General features: G+C 37.6%; 2 long non-coding RNA genes across 2 annotated transcripts in view; one reads left to right on the plus strand and one right to left on the minus strand.

The window, feature by feature from the left end:
* LOC137469872 (uncharacterized) overlaps positions 1-23,380 on the plus strand; it is a 79,160-nt gene that overhangs the window by 25,009 nt on the left and 30,771 nt on the right. The window lies entirely within an intron of this gene.
* LOC137470469 (uncharacterized) lies at positions 14,032-17,855 on the minus strand. Its single transcript, XR_010997076.1, has 2 exons — positions 17,753-17,855; positions 14,032-14,321 (listed from the first exon to the last, which is right to left on the minus strand). It is a non-coding gene; the product is annotated as an uncharacterized lncRNA (long non-coding RNA).

Consider the following 23,380-nt stretch of genomic DNA (forward strand, 5'->3'; position numbering starts at 1 on the left):
TTGCATTCTAAACAACGCAAATAGAAATTCCTGATAGATCTTCTCTGTAGAATTAATAGCTTTGCATATTTTATCATGCTCATTTCTGTTCTCATTAGTGAAAAGATTTAAAATTTTTATTTAAATATTCACTCATGTACTCTTTTTACTTTGCATTGTGTGTTCATGGAAAACTCTCTTCTGCTCCATTAACCATGAGACTAAGTGATGGCAGTCCAACTGAGTGTGAAACACTGCCTGCTATTATTTTATTAGAACAATTTTGGAATTATTTTTATCCCATTCTTCAGTAATCTTGTTAAATATTTCCTTTTCCTCCAATTACTGCTGCACACTGGGTGAAAATCTTAATTTACTAGAGTGCAATGACATTCACGTCTACTTCCTGCCCTGCAATCATTACTTTAGACCCTAAATGTGGTAAAAATATTTCAGTGTTTCCCCTCTAATGTTTGTTTTTATTGGTATGGATGTTCATTTGCCATTATGATTCACTGCAGTTTTTCATGTCTTCTGAAGGCTTTTCATGCTGCTTTCTGATTCTAACAGAACTATTCTATCTCATTACAAACTCAGCTGCCTTGGTATTCCCTCTTGCCACATTCTAAATCACTTGTGTGTGTATTAAATATCAAACCTGGTAAAGAAGGTAAAGATATATCATCACAATGTTATAATGAAGAAGGAAATATAATGCTGTTGAATCCTCTAATTTAATTAGCAGTTTCTACCCAGTCATCAATTAATCATATTATTTTTTTGCCTTTTACCTCAAGACCATGCCTGTCTAGTAGCATTCTGTGGATCACCTGTCAATGTTTATCAGAACAAAAAAAGCTTTCAAGAACTTAGTGAGAAGAAAAAGCTTTCAAGAACTAAGGAGATGGAACACATTAATAATTTTGGTTTAGGTCTCCCTCTCCTTTAGTTAGTATAATCAGAAGAAAAGGAAAAGGAAAAGGAAAAGGAGAAAAGGAAAAGGTTATTTTTTTGATTAAGAACTTCATAGATCAGTAAAACATGGCACAAGTCAGTAAGTACTGTAAACAAATGAGTTGTTTTGACAGGTTTGTAAGTACACATTTAAAAATAAATGAGTGTATTGACCTTGCATATCACTGCATATCTAGATCTTCTTGCATGTATAATTTTTAATCTGCAAATGTGTCTATACTAGAAGTATCTTCATCAAATCCATGACTAAGAATCCCACCTGCATTGATACTACATAAGGAAAAAAATAGGTCAGTAACATTTGATTAGTCTGCTTTCAAATCCTTCTGTCACTCTTCTAAAGATATAGTAGCTAACCTCTCATGCTCCTTTTTGAAATTATAGATGAGATGCTGGTACTAAGGAAGTCAGCAAGAGTCAAGTTTTGTTGATTTCATTTGGGCCATTGCTTCACTCTCAGCTTAAAACCAGTAGTTTTTAATATAAGTAAATACTATATTAGCAGTAAATTTTTCTTTTGTTATGAAGGAAAGAACATCAGTAGATAAATAACGGGAGTATTACAAACCCCTAAAGAAGAGAGAACAGTTAATAAAAAAATTAATAGAGAATATACTCGTCAAGAAAAAACTGAATGAATTTATAAATTTCTGTGTTCAAATATATGTGGTTAGAAATGTTACCAGCATCTGAAATATAACAAACATAATGTACAGAGAAAGCTAAAAAGACGTGAACATAGACATTCAAGGTACAAAACCTTCCAAAATATTCATTTTGGAGAAGCCTCATTACAAATTGCAGACTGACTAAGATTGTGTGAACAGGAAAAGAGAACGTGCATTCCTTAGCAGCTCTGCTTTTTTCCTGTCTAACAATTTCTATGGCTCAGAAGCCTTAGAAGTTCATAAGTAAATTACTGATTTTCTTCAGGGAGGCTGATTGTAATTTTAGTCTTACTTTAGTTTGCTTTTTGTACCATATGATATCGAAATTTTTGAAGAGAATGAGAAGTTAACAATCTCATATGCTGGCATGGGTTTTTACACTAATACAAATAATAAATAATATTTTTTCTAGAATTTTAGAATATAAATTAGGTTTGATGAAACAGAGAATGGGAAAAAGGGGCAAAAGAAGTTGTGTAAATAGCAGAAGAGCAAAATTGTAAACTAAAATAGATATGTGTGATGAATATACCTTGACACTGAGAACTGGAAAGTTTTCTACACTGATAAATATGATCTATCTGTAGCATGTTCTCAGCCTTTGTTACTTGTAAAAGGATCTAGGGATTGTCTAAAATACTGCACTAACATCAGTATGCCTTCACAAGTTCCTAGTTATGGACATAGTGGGGATTTGATTTTTCTCCTTCACTCTTTATTTTGATAAATTTCACTTACAAGTAAGTATACTTTTTGCTATTCTAGCTTTATTGATGAACACAGTTCTCAGTCCCCATCCTTATCCTGTGTGCATGTTTCCTATAACCAATGAGCTTTAGAAGAACTTTCTGATTAATTCTCATAACTTTTAAAAATGAGTCTAATTGATCCTGTCTGCATAGTCACTGCTTAAGTGCAGCTGGGAGATGATTCAGCTGAAGCCTTAAGATTGCTTTGTGATTGTATTTTTTTTAATACACACTCTGTTGTGTTGCAGATTTGATATTAACAGAATTACAAATAAATCTTCTATGCACTTTCCTGGACCTGAGGCTTTTCTCTTCCTGCACTTACTTCAGGCCATGTATTCTTTACAACTAAAGGGTCTTTGCTGTGAATTGTTCCCATGAGTCACAAGCTGCCTAAAAATGCAGTAGCACTAAGACAGGGGAGAAAAAACAAAAAAATCAATTGGATAGGCTTGTATTGACCTATGAAAATAGAAGTATTAGTAGAAACCCCTTTAAATTCCCTGTTAAAGTACATATCCCCTAAAGACAGGAAACTTAGGATTCATGCAGTCCTACATATGGAAATCATACCAGCTCTTCAAGAGAAGAGAGAATCCAGTTTATGGTGATTTACTTGGAAAGGAAACCTCTAAAAAAGGAGTCTATCTAAAGTAGACACTCAAGTAAACCTCCTTGCTAGTCCCTCAGATACTCTGAGAAAACAGGATGATAAAAGAAAATACCTGGATCCTGTTTCCAACTGTGATGCAAAGATGGAGCAGTCAAATGTAAAAGATTTGATGTTTACTAAAAGGAAAAAAATATTGGGTGGTCATACTAATCACACTCTGCTATGACTGTGATGTGTGTTCCACTAGAGGGAGAGGGGACCTAGGCTTTAGTACTTCTGCAGCAGAGCAGCAGGATTGTGGAAAGGCTGATAAGGGACTTACACCAAAGGGAAAGCCAGAGCAAGCTGCATATTTCCACCCTACCAGAGATCTGCAAGAAATTCCTCTGTGTGAAGTGGTGAATGGAGGAAATCAACAGGTAAGGGTGGTGGAAGGAAAAAATAGCCCAACAAAATCTGAAAGTAAAATATGTGATTTGACCTCACCTGATGACATTGATTCTGGAATGAAGAGCAGTCTAGAATATAGGAATCTTATAAGGTCAAAGTTGGATTCAATCTAGTTTAACATTGCCAAAAGCAGAGTGCATTCCATTAAAGAAAGAAGGCTGACAGAAACTCTGACAGAGAGTTATTTACCATTTGAAAGTTTTGAGGGACAAAAGTGATATGGCCCAGAAAGAACAATATAATAACAAGTGATTTGAAACATAAAGCATGCTTGACTTCCTCCACAGCAGCAGAAGCTGTGACAGAAGGTAGGCAAGCCCTACACATAATAATGTTTATCCCCTTTCTCATTTTCCAATACTGCCTTGCTTACAGATTCGAAGGGCCCACATCTTGTAGTGTCTGAGATCAAAATGATTGTCTAATAAATGTATAGATAATGATGACACAATTTTCATTAAGCATTGAATGGCTGGGTTTTGGGGCAGTAAGGACATCTGATTGCATTCTGATGGTCTGTCATTTGATGTGCAGCAACAAAGCTAAAAAAAGGGTCACCTTTATTTAATATGAAAGAGTGGAGGGGAGGGTGATGACTGGATTTATGCTGGTAATTAACAGAACAGTAAGATGACTAGTCAATGTCCCTTCAATGACACCAGGAGTTTTTCTCACCTTCCTTAAACTTGACATATATTGTACTATTCAAGCAGTTTCATTTTCTGACTGTGGAAATGTGGCAACTTTGCTCAGGCTTGGAACAATGACAAAGAAGTGAAGACAATCAGCACTAAAAACAATAGGCAGGAGTCAAATGCCATACTGTGGATGCTGTGAACATCAGTTTCTAACGATGCTGGTGTGGTGACATTTGTCTAATGTCTGGACTAATTTTCCTAAGTATGCAATATATTGTGCTGACATGAGCTGAAATCAATTCATGTTGTTGGTTTTACCCTTTTCTTACTTCTGTGAAGAAGTCCATTTCTGTCCAATATCAATGAAATTTGTTCTTTCTAAAGGTTTCTAAAAGGAAGCCACTACTTGAGTACAATTAAGTAAGCACTGTCAATATATCCTTGAGTGAAAGCTGACAGGCTCACTCTCCAGTTCTGATGAGCAATCCATTTTCACTCACATCCACCTGATAACTCTTTTCCTTCTGTTAGTAAGGCCTGCTGAGCCACACAAAAGATCCAGGCTAAACACATGTCAGGACATATTGTTCAGTCATCATTTTGCAACTCTTACATATAAGGTTTATAAGAATCTTGATCTATGTTCAAAGTCATAAGTAAGTACACTTAATTGCTCAGCATGACAGCCGTTGATGCTGGCAAGGACTGTGGGTGGTTTTCAGTACTATATGAGGTCTTCTAACTAACATCTGAGTTTTTCTGGTTGATTCCCATACAAGCTTGCATTCTTTTACAACTAAAATAAAACTGATTTTGATATTTAAATTTTTATATTTAACATTATTAAATATAATGTTTACAAACAAAAGCTAAATGTCACACCTTGACATGAGAATGTCAAGGAGATGAGAATCTTTAAATTAAAAACTTGTTGCTTCATTCAAGAAACTTCTGGTGTGTGAAGCTGACACCCTAACAATAGCTGTATTGAGAAAAGAAACATTCTTTTCTTTGCACAAAATGATCCAAGAATGCTCTGGCCAGCCTAGGAAAAGAATAAGTAGAACTGCTACATGTCTGAATAGTGCTTCTCTGCTTGCATATAGCCTGTCCTACCAAGAAGCAAAATTAATGCTATTATAAAAAAGTGTTCTGGACAAGGCAAATCTTTATCTGACTACTCAAGCTGGCTTCCTACTCTGCCCAGTGGACAATTCAGGATCACGTCCAAGGTGTTCGTCATACACAACACAAAATATTCACATGAATTGGAAGTTATGTGACTATCACGGTACATAACTTATTTTTTTTCTGCATCTAGAGGTCTGGCACAAGTAAACCACTGAAGTGCCACTAACATCCAAGGAAAACCAAGGAAACAGTATGCCTTATTAAACATAATGAGTAAAAGAGGATTGGGATTGTGTTTGTGGGAGGGAATTCAATTAAATCAATACTCAATTAGAGCATAAAAACAGTTAAAACAAGCTAAAATTAAATACATTTGAAGTGTGTAAAATTTCCTACATCTTTATGACAGGTGCAGTGATATCTATTTAAGTTAGTTACAGTACTTTTTTCTGTGAGAGACAACGGCATCTCCAGCACTCTCTTGAAACATGCTCTATTATTACTCTGTATCTGTGAAATATAAGACAGATACACTAGTGATTTTCGTAAATTCCCTCCCCCCCCTTATCTGATTTGTATTGCTGTTTGCCAAACACTGTTTTCCCCAACAGATCTAATACCTGCAGTGTTGAAGTGTTACATTCAAAAGCAGTGCATTGCAGTGGTGATTCTTGTGTAAGTATTGTGTTAGTGAATGTTCTCTTAAGACTAATCTAGAATAGAGGTCCAAGTCTATCCTTCTTGGAAGCTCCACTCCTTTTCACCTAAAAGCAAACACATACACTTCAGGAAACATGTTTTTTTCCTACTTGGAAGGAGAATGATCTAGTGAAAATTACCCGAATGACATGTGACTTGAAGAGTGTTGATACACTCTCTTACCTTGTTATTTGAAAGCAATTCGACAAATAAATGCCTGAAAGATTTTGACTCAGAAAGACCACTCTTGAATCCTAGAATAACTACAACCTTGAATCCCATGACTGAGCTTATAAGTGTTTTCAGAATTAGAATCTGGCACTGTATCTGTCTGCACATTGGGAAATGGCTGTGCAGGCATGTTTGTATGTGACTATTCCTAATTGCTAGTGTTTCAGCGTCTTTTAAAGTGCAATCTTGTAGACAGATTCAATTGAATTTGTGTACTCTTTGTTGTGGTTTCAAGGATCCATCAATCAAACTTCTTCAGAGGTACTGACTCATTCCAACCACTTGTCTCTCATCTAACAGTGACTGAGGCAGACATTTATCACTAGAGAATTTTGATTTCATCTGATGCTTAAAGAGGTGCTGGAAATAATAAAATGAATGCTAGTGTGATTAAAATGAGTGCTGGTCAAATATGACATTTTTATTGCCTATTAAGTTTGGCATTCTTCTTTTTAGTTAGATTTATGCTTAGTATATAACCAAAGAAAAAAATTATCATGCATCAATATAAAAAGATAGTATCAGAGGAGGATTGCAATGCAAAAAAAGAACATAAAAAGTGGAAATTAAGGATAGACAACTAATGGAGTATCTAAATACATTGTTCAAACATTATTGGACAAGGGAGAAAGGCCAAAGCCCATTTGGAGGTAAAATTACTTATAGTTAGGTGCAATATATAAGAGATTTTACACATTTCTTAACACTGCCAAATATTTTAAAATGACGAACAGTGCCAGCATGCAGCGTGTTATAATCTTTCTGGATGACCAGAAAAGCTTTTGAGATCAACCTGGACAGCTTTCAAACAGGTCTTTTTTATGATTTAACCTGTTTGTAATGAAGCTGCCACTGATTATAGAGAGGAAGGATTTCCTTACTCAAGCCCGAATCCATTAAGTACTATTACAATTTACACAGCAGCTGAAATATCCATTTGAATAAGAGACTGTGGCTGACTCAGATATGTATTCCCTCCCTCTCTCCCTCCCTCCTTTCCTTTCCTTTCCTTTCCTTTCCTTTCCTTTCCTTTCCTTTCCTTTCCTTTCCTTTCCTTTCCTTTCCTTTCCTTTCCTTTCCTTTCCTTTCCTTTCCTTTCCCTTCCTTTCTTTCCCTCCCTTCCTTCCTTCCTTCCTTCCTTCCTTCCTTCCTTCCTTCCTTCCTTCCTTCCTTCCTTCCTTCCTTCCTTCCTTCCTTCCTTCCTTCCTTCCTTCCTTCCTTCCTTCCTTCCTTCCTTCCTTCCTTCCTTCCTTCCTTCCTTCCTTCCTTCCTTCCTTCCTTCCTTCCTTCCTTCCTTCCTTCCTTCCTCCCTTCCTTCCTCCCTTCCTTCCTCCCTTCCTTCCTCCCTTCCTCCCTTCCTCCCTTCCTCCCTTCCTCCCTCCCTTCCTCCCTCCCTTCCTCCCTCCCTTCCTCCCTCCCTTACTTCCTCCCTCCCTCCCTCCCTCCCTCCCTCCATTCCCCCATCCTTCCCTCCATCCCTTCCTTCCTTCCTTCCTCCCTTCCTGTTAAAAGAGAAATTCTGTTTTGTGTGTAGTGTAACTGAGATAACAAGGTGTGTTCCCCTTTCCAACTTAAATCTACTAGACCCAGGCAGTAAGACATCATGTATCTTCTGATACATAGAGAAGATTTTTGGTGCTGCAGGACTATATAAAACCATGTCAGCCTCTATGTCCCTACAGTGCTGCCATTGTTTAGAAACAGCTGCTCTAGAAATTTTATGTAGGAAGTTGCTTCTCATTTCTGGCTTATTTACCTGTTAATAAAATTCTATCTTCCCCATGCACTTTTTCAAAATTCCTTTTAAAAGCCATTTTCTAGGCAAAGAAAATGCCATAGGTCTAAGATCTTGGTAGTTCAGTGATAAGTTTCATAAGTTTCATAGAGTACTATACAGAAAAAAATTGTCTCAACCTCATAGAGAAAGGTATTCAGAAATTTTTCTGTACTGGAAATGACAACAGCAAAATCAGGTCTTATTGAATAGAGCAGAGCTTGGTGGTTGGAGCTTGGCATTTGTCAAAGATTCATTTTGCTACAGATTTTATCAAAAGTTTTCCTTAATGTGCTAGTGTAAATATTAGGAATGTGCTGATGACTGATAATGACACAAACCTGGACCACTGTTATGGTTATGGCTAATACATGTTTCTTTAAAATTAGAAGACCTCATCAGTTTGAACTGATGAAAAATCCAGTAATCTTATTTGGTTCAGGATGCATTTGGTTGACTAAGAGGACAAAAGAAAGCCAAAGAGGTCCTAAGACAACTAATTTCTGGACAAAAATAGCGTCAGTTTACTCAGTCTTGTAAGATCTCATGTAGAATGTTATAAACTAGTCAAACTCTGGACAAAGAGAATGGTTACTAAGATAGGAAGGAACAAAGACCCTTTCTAGCAGGCAGAGATTAAAAGAGTTTCTCATGTTTCATTTTACATAAATTGTCCAAAAGTGGATATGATTGCTCTTTGTGAATACAGTGTAGCATAAACACCTAGAAAATATCAGAATTATTTAAACTGAATGGCAATGCTACCAGCAAAACACCAGATATAAACTATTCACAATTTAAGACTAAAATGCATGTAAATATTTCCAATTATTATATTATTCAAATTTTTATACATATATATATAATTTATATACATTATTTTCTATTTTAAGATATTATTTATCTTATATATATGATTTTATATATATGACATATACATTATTATACAATACATACTGTGTATTATAACAATGAAAATGTCAAAAAAATTTTTATATATATATATATATATATACACATGTATTCTTAACCTTTAATGTTCTAGCTATTGCAATTTAAGCACACAGTAGAATCTTATTGTACCTTTAATACATGATCTTGCTTAATGGTATTGCAATAACTAAAATGTCAAAAACATTGTTTAATTAAAAAAAATTATAACATTTTTGAAATATTTTATTTGAATACTTGGCACATGATCATTTTGAATATAAGTTTTGATTGTGTTATTACATGAATCAAATAAAAAGGAAGGCACTATTATCAAAACCAGCATATTAAGAGTAGTCCTCAGCCTCCTAACCTTTCAATTATGCATAAGAATTGTTTGCAATGGAACATAATTTAATTTGGCCCCAAAATGGCCAGGGACCATTTCATCAATTTGAAAGGTGGAAAGGATAACCCTGTGCGGCCCAGGACTCTGTCTCATCTGTGGGTAAAGTATTGGTACAGCCAAGTTTTATGGTGCTGTTTAAATTGATTCAGGCTTTTCATGTCCCACATAAATTATCAAGTGGTGGTTGATTTAAGTGATTTTTATGTTCTTGATTGCATTGCAACTAAATCTAAACTATCTCCTTAAGAAATTTTTAAGGAGGCTTACCTTAGTCTTAATTCAGCCTCTAGGCTCGTTCTCAGCTAAGACCATCCTATTTCATATTAATGGCTGTAAATTTTTATAGTAACTGATTCACAGAGGCCTCACATATTCAGTTGCTAATTGTTACACCATGTTTACTGGAGTAATTGATTGGAAAATATGATGATTACTGCTGCTGACTTAAAGTCTTCTGCAATGCTGCAGTGCTTGAAACTGGAGCAAGTGTAGTGGGTGACTTTGTCTTCTAATTTGGATAGTGATACATTTTCTTAGGTTGAATTTAACCTTCAAAAATACCAATATAATTAAGCAGATACACTTATTTCACTTGGTGTTTACTACACCAGTAACACTGAAGCAAGGAATGCCTACAGTATATATACAGAACAAGATTGTATCACTACTAACAGAACACAGCACGCAGCTATGTAAATTAACCCCGTGGTAAATACTGTAAAGTGACACTATCCATGTGACTCCTCTCTCCATTTGTGTCAGAAATCCCCTATAGGGATGAACTTACACTCCTGTCACAGAATTATTTGTGGATACAACTAAATCTTTTCCCTTTCTCCCTCCATTGTTAATTTACAGATGGATCACTTCCCCTTCCCCCCAAAGGTATATAATCCTGACCATCTGCTTCCATCACTATGACTGAGATCTCTTCTTCTTCTTTGACAGAATGAGCTCTGACAAGGGATTGTTAATAGCCTTAGCTTCTGAGCAGCAAACTGACAGCAACATTTTTTTACTGCTAGCAGTCATTACTGTAATTACATGTTTGTGCTCATATTCTGTTGTTGTTATGCCGAGAAGAAGGGTGCTCTAAGGGAAAAACATAAAGAGACCTCATAAAAGTTTCATTATAAATACTTGTGTCCTGTGTAGCTACTGAGACTGAACTGTGCTGACTGTAATTCTGCCAAGGTATGGCTGCATGCAGAGAGGTATGGGGCAGTATCACTGCAGCACTGCCAAGACTACAATTTCACTGCAGTGGAAAACTTTTCTTCCTTGATCTTCTTACTTCAAGATAGGGGATACACTGTCACAGCTGTCACAGCTTACCCCGGGGGATGCAAAGGGGAAAAGAAGTGGATTTACTTCCTGACTCAGAACTTGCACCCCTGGTGCTTACATTTTAATTGTAATGTTTCTCATGTACTTAGAGGTTGTATATGATAATAAGTGTCTATCTTTCCTGGGCTAAGCATTTTCACACATACTTCAGAAAGAAACCCAAACAGCACTTTCAGTCACTCCCTTACTCAGTCCCTCACAATAACTTAAGGAATAAGTCCCATAGTATCTGAAAATCTTGCAATAGGTTTTTAAAGAGTAGGGGGAGTAGCGATTGTATTGACCTTTGCTTATCTAATAGTAAGTACTTACGTTTCTTGGAAGAGAGAAATTCCTTCTTCAGCTTGAGGGGGTGGTACAAGATCATCTTCTTGGAGGAGGTCTACTGGTTGAGTCAGTTAAGAATGACTAGAAAGGCTTCCAGCTCTTCCTGTCTGTTGCTCACACGTGTGTTCGTGTAAATACTCTGCAGTTGCAGTATTGATGCCAACATCTTTTTGGGGGAAGAAGCCCTAATTCCTACATGACAATTCTCACCCTCTTCCATGATTTCTAATCCATCAATAACCCTTGGGTCTTTGTTGCCACAGGGATCTCCATCCCCTGGCACCACTGAGATGACAGACCAAACAGCCTTGCTGTCATGCCCTAGCTCATGTCTAGTGAACCTGAACTAATCCCTTTCCCCCGTCAAATCTAGTTTAAAGCTCTTTCAATGAGTCCTGCTGACTCCTGTGCAAAGATCCTCTCCCCCTCTTTGAGAAAGATGTACCCTGCCTGTCGCCAGCAGCCCTGATGTCCTGTAAAACAGCCCATGATTAAAAACCCCAAAACTCTACCAGGGACAGCCATGTATTGATGTTGGCCCTTCTTGTTTGTTCCCTGGTCATTCCTTATAACTGGAAGGACAGAGAAGAACCCTATTTCTACTCCTGTTCCCTTAAATATTTGTCTCAAGCCACTGAAGTATATTGTGATTGCCCTCAGACTTCTTGTCCATCACTGCCAACCTGAAAAACCCAGCCAGGGCAGAAGGGTTTCCCATTATGTCTTTAACCTGGACCCCAGAGAGGCAGCAGACTTTCCTAGGAGACAGATCCAGTTTGCATATGGGGTCTTCTTTCCCCTCAGAAGGGAGTGTCCTATGGCAATGTCCCATTGTTTTTTCTTTGTGGAAACAGTTTTGACAAAAGCCTTGACCCCAGTGACACCTCCATACCAGACAAACTATTGTGCTTGTCATTGTTCAGCTCTGTGTGCAGAGCCTCAGACCAATAATGCAAGGGCAGTTCTGAAGAACGATGGATAAGAGTGACAATAAATATAGGAAAAATTGAGAAAATTTTACTTGAATGAACATGTATATATAGGTAATAACCAATAAATATTAAAATAGGAGTGAAAACATTGTCTTGAATGTTTTTATAAAGATATATATATCTCATATTGTAATCCAATTGCTTCTACTTCTTGCATAATTTGAGTTGTTTTTCTTTTCCTAATACTTAGGCTTCTTAAGTTAATTAAACATCAATATAATTTTATTTTCTTTGACATTTTATTATGTTCAAATAAAAAGTAGGAAAAGTTCTCAAACTAGATAATGATTTTGGTATTGATGCATTGTGTTTTCTGAGGCTTCTGAGGCAGATGACTACAATTCAATACCTCCTTAAACATTATTCTACAGCAATAGAACAGTAATTATTATTTCAATACAATCAGATTTATGTAATCCTCTTTGATATTCTGGGTGTCATAGAGATTTTATCTTTCTAGATAAACCATCCTGAATTACTATCATTTTTTAATAAGTGATCTCCTATGACTGAGTTATACTGCTATTATAAAATGCTAATATTAATGGGACCAGAATACACATCAAAATGCTTTGAAAATTATACTGCTATTATAAAATGCTAATATTAATGGGACCAGAATACACATCAAAATGCTTCTGTCTATATTTTTTTTTTATTGACAGAAATGGTAGCATTTACCTCATGAAATCTCCATTTCTTCAGTATTTATAGCAGCCTTCACCTTCTAAAAATCACATGCTGGATAGGCATTTCATTAATAATGCAATAATAAAAATATCAATGCAAATCAAATTCAGAAAATAAAATAACAGATGGTGAACTATTTCTTTCCTCAGCAGAATGGCATTCTGAAGTTGCAGGACGTCTGCATGTCTGTAATCAATATATTTAACTGTGTTTGCAACGCCTTTTGATACTGTAAATATAGTTGCCTACTTTTACCACATAGACACATGAGTTGCCAATGCAGGATTGTATTGGCTTACTTATATATGATGTACAGATGAATATTCAGAGGATTAAAAATATTTTTTTCTTAAGAGTTACTGATGTGGCATGAGCAGCATTTGTTGGAGGTATTACGTACATCATTGTGAACTGACTCAGAATGTATCTAGAACTGTCAACCTCCCACTTTTATGCAATTCATCAATTAAATAACAAAAAAATTACATTCTTTCTTCCTCTTTCCAACCCTGTAAACCCTTATTGTGTTTCAGTTCATTAAAGGTGTGTAAAGATAGAATGAATCTTATCCAGAAATTCCAGATATGGTGATTGCCAAGAATGTATGGTAGCCACACTTCAAGGCTAAACAGGTCTTCAGAATATTGCCTATAATAGAGATGTGCAATACCTTTTTTTTAACCAGATTACTGCAGATTATCACAATCACCATGTGTAGAAAGCTGCTGTCAGAAATGGAAGCAAAATTAGTAGCTTCAATTCAGGTTGCAGAGGAAACCATGGCTTTCTTTGCTTCTAATTGTTTTAAGCATTGGGATGGTCATTTTTATCAATGATAAATGTAACACTGGTAATGGATCTAGACAAGTATGTCACCTCACCTACATTCCCAGATATCCTTGGATAATCTCACAGAGCACTTTTGCTATTAGGCATTTTCATGTCTTTAAAAGAGAGGAACGTTTACAACAAGGTGGTCTTTTACATGTCAGCATAATTAATGAGATCCTGTTGCAAAAAAAAAAAAAAAAAAATTGGGGGGGGTTCTTATCATATCTCTTGCTGGTTATTAAGAATGTGACCCTATCTGCAGAGGTCCACGTGACAAGTGACTAGGCAACCAAAGAATCTAGATGGTACAAAGGCTCCACTGATTACTAGAAATTTTGTTTAACTGAAAGCTATGATATTTCTTGAAATTCTGTGTGGCAGTAAACTACATTAACAACAAGAAATCACAGATAACAATAAGCTATGCTGGTAACTAAAACTTTTATGTAACAAGACAGCTCTAATTTTAACTACACCCTTATAAACGTTCCTCATTCTACCAAAGGAACCTCTAGAGGAATCTGCCTGTCCCAGTTGTGTTGGGTGACAGTGCTCCCAGGCTAGAGGAAGAACGACTACTGGTATGCATTTCCACTGATTTATACCAATAGTTATTGCTAAGTTTTTCCTTCACCATCAATGCCTAAATATTCATCTTCTGCTATGGATCTGTGAACTTTCAGATTCCATTGAAAAATCTCTCCTGCAGCTACTTTACTGCACATTCTTTTTTCTTTCCCAAGAGTTATTTTGTTTATTTTGAATGTAAATATGAATCCAGGTGACGGGAATCATTTGGTTCCCAGCACGCTCTGCTCTCAGTCCTGTCTCCTTTGGTACATGGGAACTGTCACAGAGGATCAAGGTAAAGCTAAACATCAGCTGCATCTGAAAGAAGAAACTTTTCAGTAGGTGTTGAATTTTACATATTTCAAGAGAATGAGATGTAAATTTCAATATGAAGATTTATACACTGTACAAAAACTGTTGTATAACTACCAAAACTCAGGATATTGTTCTCCAGCCTTTTTTAGGATTTGATCTCATTAAGATTTTGACCTCAAATTTGTACATGGTAATGAATTCCATGGATTAACATTGCATTACAGGACATTTTCAGTGATTTTTGTTTTCCATCACATGCTTTGTATTGCTTTGTGCTACCATGTGGGGAGATTTCTCCTATTCCTCACAGATTTCCTCTCTTAACTTCTTTCCAGTTCAGCTTTATTCCTTTTCAGTGTTTCATGCCCACATGTGTGAGGTAGGTTGTAAACCGTATGGTCTGGCACAGTGAATTTTATGACAAGGATTGAGACTTTTTTCTTAGGTTATAATTGCATCAAAACCAGTGTCAGTGCCGTATAAAGCATCTATTCCTCTTTGTTCCAGAAAAAAAAAAAAAAAGAAAAAAAAAAAAAAAAAAAGAAAAAAAAGAAGCACACATATTTTTAAACAAACTGACTTGCTTTGAGCTGGAATAGAAGAAGAGTCCATGGTGTCTTTAGAGAAGAGACAGTCCCTGTCCTATGTTGTGTCTAACTTAATTTAGCCTCCAACTTCATCTTGCACACTAGCCTTACTCTTATCCAAAAGAAGACAGGGATTTGGAGACAGTAGTAGTAATTGCTGTAATCAGACTCAAGAGCTTTAGGATCATAAGGCTGGAAGGGACCTCCAGAAGTCTTCTGAGCCAACATCCTGCCCAAAGCAGGTTTAGGTGGAGCAGGTGGTGAAGACTGTGTCCAGTCAAGCTCTGAGCACCTCCTCAGCCTTTCAGAGCAGTCAGCACCAGTATTTGAACACTCTTACAGTGATACTCTTTCCCCTTCATATTGCATTGAAATTTCTTGTTATTCTACTTTTGAATGCTGCCTCTTGTACTGCCACTATGCACCCCTGAGAATAGACTGGCTCTGGCTGCTCTGCGCTGTTCCTTTAGATACTTGCAGACAGCACTAAGATCTGAGTTTTCTCTTCTCCTGGCTGAAGAAACCAAACTCTCTCAGTTTCTCCTCCTCTGTCCTGTGCTTTGCACCCTGTGCTTAAAGTGTGTTTCTATAGGTCTGTGGTTTCCGTTTCTCCTCTGTACTGGGGAGCCCAGATCTGGACCAAGCACTCTGCCTCACGGGAGCAGATTACAGGGAAGAATCACCTCTCAGCCCGCTGGATGTGCTCTTCCTCATACAGCTCTGGAGGCTGTTGGTTTTTGCTGTAAAGTTGTATTGCTGGCTTGTGCTGAGCTTGTCCACAACACCTTCAGGGCCTGACTACCCTTTAGTCAGTTGGCCCACAACCTGTATTCCTGCATGGAGTTATGACATCCCACGTGCAGGACTTCACATTCACCTTTCTTAAGGTTCATGAAGTTCCCTTCAGCCCACAGCCCATCAAGTCCACCTGGAACAGCAGCCCAGTTCCTTTAATTGAAATAGTCTTTTTCTAAATTTTACACTGACCTTATAACTAATCTTGCTGTTTCTTCTGTATTGTAATTGTTCTTTCAGCCACCTTTTATACAACAAGAGTGGCTGTGAAAAGGAAGGGATATGAGTAGTGATTGCAGTTGAAAAATGAACATAAATCCCCAAAACATTTTGGGTGTCCCTTGAGAACAGGTAGATAAATTAATATATGTATGAAGGAAATTAATTTTGAAAACTCAAGACATTCAGAAATCTGGTGGGTATATTTATTTGTGTCATAATGCGTCAGGCAACTAATTTTATCCAGCCTAGAGATCCAGTAATTTTTTCTTGTCTCTTCTGAGCCCTCAGAATGCAGGTGTCATGCATTAAAATCTCATTTGGGTTTTAATGCTGTTATAGGCTTCCTTTTAAATTGCTTATGAAGGGTACTCATTGCAATTGAATCATTAAAGTGGACTTTTTATTAACAATTGTGTCAGGTCACTGGTTTTGCATCAGAAGCTCTTTTCCTGCAACGTCAATGCTACATCTTTCATAACGATAAAATTTTCAGAATAGGGTCAGATTTTGTATCCAGGATGAAGGCTAAGACCATACAGAGCTGGATCACAACTTCCTGGTTTTCTTCATTGTACTACTGAAACCCTGCAGCAACCTTTATGTATTCAGAATTTTCAAAGTATTTCTATATAGCTCTACATATCTACACTGTGCAGTTCAGATGAAAAAGAAAAAAAGCTTTATTAATACTTTATTATCTCGCCTCAGTGGAAAATTGAGGCAAAACCCTCTGATTCCTGAGAGTAAAGATACTGTATATCAGAAGCACACAAAACCCCCCACCCTCTTTAACCTCTGCAGCAAGAGCTCTTCTCTGAGCCTGGTAAGGCAAAAAGATCATATGTCTTATAACAGAAATTCAATAAAGCAGTCAACGACACCTTTGTTCATATAATCCCCAAATGCTTCTAGATGGATAATCTATCATTATTCCCTTCTGCTGCTGGTAGAGAATTCCTTGTAGTAGCCTATGATGGCATTCATCTCACCCACTAGCTAGACACGTGTGGTGGGTTTAGTGCTGGCTAAACACTAGTGTACCTACTAGAGTACACTTACTCATTTCCTGCTGTGTGACAGGATTAGGAGGAAGGCAAAGTAGGCTCAAGATTTTAAAAGAGTATAAAGAAAATTTTATTAACAGTAACTAAAAGAAAGAATAATAAGAATCACAATAAAACTTTTAAAACACTCTTCCTCCCCCCTACAACTTTTTCTTTCCCACTAGCAGTGTATAGAAACAATTTAGTCAGTTTATCACCTCTAGAATAGTTTTTCTTCAGTTCACTTAGGAAGAAGAATTTTTCTTGTCATTTTATGGAGACTTCTCTACAAGAAAACTGTTTTCTCATGGCTTTTAATTTCTACAAACAGCAGCCACCAGGGAATCTGAAATTGTGAAGTCCCTCCTATCTTTTTTGCAGCCTTCCCGCAGCTGTGCTTATGAACTATGTTAACTTAAGGGGTATTTTCTTAAGGATGAGCTGTTCAAGAGCAAAGGTTTTCTTTATCTAGCTCTGAGATAATTTTTATTTTTGGGAATAGAGGTCTTCTTTCCTTGGGGGCAAAGGGTCTTCCATCACTCTTCTCTCTCTGTTTAAATTTTTAATGGGATCACAGCTACTTCAACATCTGCTTGCTTCAACATAGATGCTTTTGTTCATATCAACAATTTCAACACTTTATCCCCTCATGCTTTCAATGAGTTATAGGAAAAAAAGAGTTTGATGTATCAAATATATTCTTCTTCATAGCTTTATAAGAGGATTTCAGCCTAAAACTAAAGGCATCTCCTCAAACCTTCCATCTGGTATTTAATGTCTTACTGACCTTCATGTCTCATGTTGTTTTCCACGTGTCTTCACTCTGTCCTTTTCTCTCACCCAAGGGAGGAGTAAAGGTCTGCAAATCTTACCTGCGCGCTGAAGGAGTTGTATCTCGCCCGGGGCCCGCAGATGGTCACACAGAGTCTGCCGGGCGGCAGCCGGAGTACTTACAGCCATGGATTTCCAGGCTGCACTGCGGGCGCGGTGTCAGGCTCTCAAGGGCCCGGCCAGAACGCCGGCAGCCACTCTGGCTGCACGGCTGCTCTTCGGCCCTGCTGTGCTCAGTTCCAGCCACGGGGCTGCTTTTTGCGCGGGCTACAGGGGCCGCCTCCTGGTTTACTCGGCAGCCACGCTGGGGCAGGGCCAGGACCTCAGCAGCCAGGCTGGAGCTCCGCGGCTGACGGACTCACCTCGCCCTGCCCTGCCCGGCAGCCGCCGATGCCCAGCCCGGCCGAGACGGGCCCGCTGGGCTCCCCGGGAAGGAGCCTGCAGCAGGGCCCTCCCAGCCCAGCGCGGCCGAGACAGGGGCCGGGCTGGCCTTGTCACTTGTTCCCAAGCTGGAAAGAAAAGAAAAAAAATCACCAAAGTTTGTTAATGTTTACATGTGTGTTCACAAAGGTGTGTTCAGCTTTCTCGTGGTTTAACAAAGTATCAATATTCAAAACCAGCCACGGACTGGCGTTAGACACAGAAGAAACTCTCAGCAGGTCCTTTCGGAAAAATAATTCCTAAAGGTGGCTTCTTCCTTCCTTACCAAATGTCAATTAATGCAAAACTAGCACAACACATTCATCTGAGCTTGTGGCTATAAGATCTGTTTATATTCAGGAGAAAGAAATGTGCTTTTAGCCCCATTTAGTCTGCTGTGTTTTGGGTGAGATATAATAAATCATCTTTTGGAAGAACTTAATTTGTAAAGGAAGCGTCAGCTAACTAGTACAGGTGTAGACACAGTAGGTACCACAACAGATGTGTCCCATCTTTAATTCCTATTATGCATTGCCTAATTAGTTTTGCACATGTGTGGAACACTAAATAGTCCTTCATGGAGTGGATTTTAGCTATGAAAACCTCAGTTTCATGCCATTTCAGCTGCCTCTACATGTAATAACTTTACATTCAAATGTGAAATGTTTTACATGGCTGGTACCTGAAAATTTCCTTCCTTGCAATAATAAGGTGCATAGATACAAACCACCCAGGACATGTCATAATGTAAAATTTTATTAGATGAGTAATTCATACTCAGTTCAAAACTTCTCATTGTAGGGAAAGTCTTTTACTTTGTCTTTCAGCTTTTTTTATATATAGTTTCCCAAATCTTAAGATGTCATAAATAGCAGCACCTCAAAAGTTAAGCTGTGTATCTTTTGTCATTAATTGGTTTTTTTGAGGCATTGCAGAAGAGACAGTATTGCCACGAATCTAAGAGCCCTTTTGGAAGAAGGAAAATTTTCAGGCACAGAAGACAGAGGAATTTTCCACCTTGTTGAAATTCTAAACAAATATAAGCACTACTGTGGTGGTTGTCTACTCAGTCTGGTAAAAACATATGCTGTAGGAGGTGTGTGCACCTTGTTTTAAAGATCTTCAGAAGAGAAGAAAAAGTTTGGGTTTTTTTTTTTTTTTTTTTTTTTTTTAACATAAAAGATCTTAATGAACAATCAAACTATTGATTCCTCTCTAGGATATTTGCAAGGTGACCTCTACTGTGGACCACTGAATCAGTGAACATGATTTCAGTTCAATGGGTACAAAATATTTCTATGTTCTCAAGCTCTTAAACAATTCTTTTTCTTTACAAAGGAAGTAGGGGGTTTGGGGATTTCACACTTCAATTTCTCCCTGATTTTACAATTTTCTGCTTGAAAAAAGTCCACATAACTGTGATAATTCAGAAAAGGCATCACTTTTGATTAAGCAATATTAGGCATTCATTACCTAGTTGAAAGTCCCTTTTATTTACTACTCATTAATATTAACACATGTTGCGCATGTTGGGCTCTGAACCTTTTGAAGTTGTCTCTGGTTCTGTTACCAAAGGAGAAAGTGATTTAGAACAGTTTGTGCCTGGGGGACTAGAAGTGAAACAAGTCAGATGCTAATGAGTCTTCCTTTTCAGACTGTGAGGCTATCTGGGAAGCAGCCCAAGCCAGCTGGAGACCTGCATCGCAGCAGAGGTGGAGTGCAAGGATCCATGGGCCAGAGAACTAAGCTGCCCTATGCATCCTGCCTTTTACACAGGTTAAAGATCTTGTTTCTGTTACTCAGCTTGCATGTAACTTTTCTAGAAGGAAAACAAAAGCAAAATGTTCACACTGTCAATAGCAGCTTTATCCAAATCTGCATCTATGAATAAAAGTGAGGTCTTATTACCATGAGTTGAGGCAGTAAATGACAGATCAAAGCAGGCAGTCAGGGTTTATGGAGCCCAATAGCTCAGTTTGGGCACTTTGAGAGGAGCCTCCTTCTGAACCCAACTAGTTACATGTGTGTTTGTGTGTTTATCTTTCAGTATTCAAAAGCTATTTCTGGAGTATATGACTGGAAGTCAAATAAAGCACCTAAAAGAGTTCAGAGAAATTATGCTCACAAACAGACTCTAGAAATGGCACTGAGGATGGTACTCACACCATATCTTAGGTGCAGTCACTTCGGGTTTGTAATGCAGCACCCACAGGTGCTGACACAGATCTTTGTTGGACCCTCCTGTATTTTCTATTGCAATGTATTTTATTCTTTTAATATAAAGAGGGGTCAGACTGATTGGTTTTCTAGTTGAAGCTAGTTGGGATGAATCCTGGCTCAAATAATTTATTTGGCTTACTATATAAATGTATGCTTTATGTTTCAATGAATTTTGAGCTCTCAAAGGAATTTTTATTAATAATATGAGATGTAGTGTAATGAATGGAACATAATCTCGAATAATTGCTTAGAATATGGCCATTTGTTTTCTGATAACAGCCTGTGAGCCTTAGTGATGGCTGCAGGATCTCCTTATTGCTGTTCACGGGGAAAATACTGGCAGACAAGACTGCTCATGCCAGTAAGACAGACAGCCATAATTTAAAAAAGCCTTTAGAAACATCTGTCATATAGGCATGTGTGTATATCTGTAAGTCTATAAATAATCATGACACCAGTAGTATTTTCACATTCGTTCCTTAAGGATTGTAGCTGCTGATTGCTGATGCAGAATTCTTGTTTCTATTCTGTATAAAATTAATTAGTGTTTCTAGATATCTATTCAATCTTCTCAAGGTAATTACCACATCCTATTGCTGCATATATACTTTGCACCACATGCTTTAGTCAGAGACATGTGGATAAAACAGTATGGATAAATACAAAGATAATTGTTTCTTTGGCATGGATATAAGCAGGGTTTTGACATAGTATCCCCTATAGCACTATACATTTTGGTTTTACTTCAGTTTTTCTGGAGTCCTGTCTAATTTAATTATTGTATTCTGGAAGCTACAAAACTCTTCTGGCATGAGGTTTACACAGATGTCTCACAATATCAGGCTAAATCTTTCTATACAAATAATTATACCACTTTTGGTACTGCTCTTCACCTGCATGAGCTTCTCTGTTAATCTTTGCACACTTTTTTGTTCTGGCACCATCTTTACATATTGTTCTTTTTCTCTAAAAATGCTTGTCCAAAATCAGGTGCAGCTCCTCGCAACTATAACTGATGGGCATATTCAAACACTAGGAGTCACCTGCGTCTTACAGCTCTTTGTTTATTGCTTCCTTGACCCTGTTGTCCTTTGGAGAGGGGCATGCTCAGCACTGCTGAACTAAATGTTAATGTTCTATCTGGTATATTTCATGTTGAAAAGAGAGCCTAAAACACATTTCCAAATTTCATAATGTTAAAAAAAATAAACAAAAACAAACAAACCCCACCCAATGCTATTTAGAGTTATGAAAATATTGTATTTTGACAAAAATGTTCTGAATTTTGACAATTTTAAATGTTATGTTATAATATTCCATGCAAAAGAAAACAATTTTTAAAATCACTTTATAAGAAAATGACAAAATATTTTGACAGTATCTGAACATTTTCCCCTCTTCTCTCCACAACAAAATTGCAACAGAATCTACAAGATCTTATTTGATGCAATTCTATTTCTTGGTGAAAAATATGCCAGCTAAACTTATTTCCAGCTGACTTTTGCCCAAAGTGAAAACTGTGAAAAGCCAAGCTCTATCAGTAAAAAACATGAAAAATTAATTTATTATATAACTTGCAAATAAGCAAGAGGAACTGCCAAAGACATCTGAAATAATTTCATATTCAAAATCTATGTCAGAAGTCCAGGAAGAAAAAGTTGCCTTGCTACCTAGGCAGAAACCTAACCTGAAACTGTCACAGAAGACATCTCTTCACATGCATATTAAACATTTTGGAGAGCATTTGGAGTCAATGTACTTCATTATGTGTTATTCACTGGACATATTGAAGCAGGGATTACCACAGTGCAGGTCTTGGGACACTTGAAACTTTATACTAGAGTTCTTTATTCTATAGTTTACAGTCTTGGCCCAGATGTAGTGGAAATTGCATGAGAAAGTTGGTCTTTTGCCCTGGACTGCATGGTTTCTGGTCAGCAGGGAGTGAATTGGCACAACAGCAGCCAACTGATTCAGTTATCAAAGTAGAAGAAGGAGTCCAGTGAATTTCTGGCAGACTGCATGGCAGCTATCCTAGCATGTGGCATCTGTACTGTTACGTGAAGCTTTCAATTCCAGGTTTACGATCTCACATAGCTGTGCTGGAGAGCAGAGGCAGAGACTGCAGAACTGGACATCAGGGAGCCACAAATGAGGCCAGATTCCATTGCAAAGATGTTGCAGTGCAAGGGAAGTGTACAGAGACATGGAGGTCTTCTGGGAGTGCAGCTACAGCCTTTTGCCTGTTTCTTCAGCTAAGTGTGTGAAATCTCAAGCTGTTCCTCTCTTAAATCCATTAATGTTGAGTCAAGCAAGGTAGATTGAGGGGCACAATGTGGGAGTCACCAACAGGAGGTTTGCAACCAGTATTTATTCAGTGTTGTGCCATGAATATTAGTCACACCAATATTGTCTTTAGTGAAATTCCTCTTTCTCTTTGCAGTCATTTGAATAGTTGTTAATTTATTCACATTTTCTGGGAGTTTTTAACCTCCCGTGAGGCATTATCACAGGGCACCGGACCTAGAAAATCATGCTTAAGTGTAGTCTTTCTCATTTCTAGGAAAGGGTCTAACTTCCCTTGGGATTCTTTACAATGGTGTAGGGCTAGGAGTGGCCCATGTCATTGCTCCTTTCCTCATGAGGCTGAACTTTCAGCTTGTCTATGATGGGTGGCGCTTACTGCCTAACTAACTGTATTCACAAGTTCACTTTGATGTGTTAGAAGAACATGGAAAATAGTTACTGTTTTACACAAAGTTATATTTTTCAAGTGTTCTCCCCTGAAGGACTTTTGGGAGCTAGTGTGCTTCATGCAGCCTGGAGTACTCAGTGCTCAGTGTAAACCCAAACCCTCTTGTTATTTGGTCATGGTCTGTCCTCATTTTCAAGAGGGTGAGATTCAAATGGCCATCCAACAAACACCTTCTTTAGTGCATGCTGA

This window comes from Anomalospiza imberbis, chromosome 3 (assembly GCF_031753505.1).
Source record: "Anomalospiza imberbis isolate Cuckoo-Finch-1a 21T00152 chromosome 3, ASM3175350v1, whole genome shotgun sequence".
NCBI classification, from domain to species: domain Eukaryota; kingdom Metazoa; phylum Chordata; class Aves; order Passeriformes; family Viduidae; genus Anomalospiza; species Anomalospiza imberbis.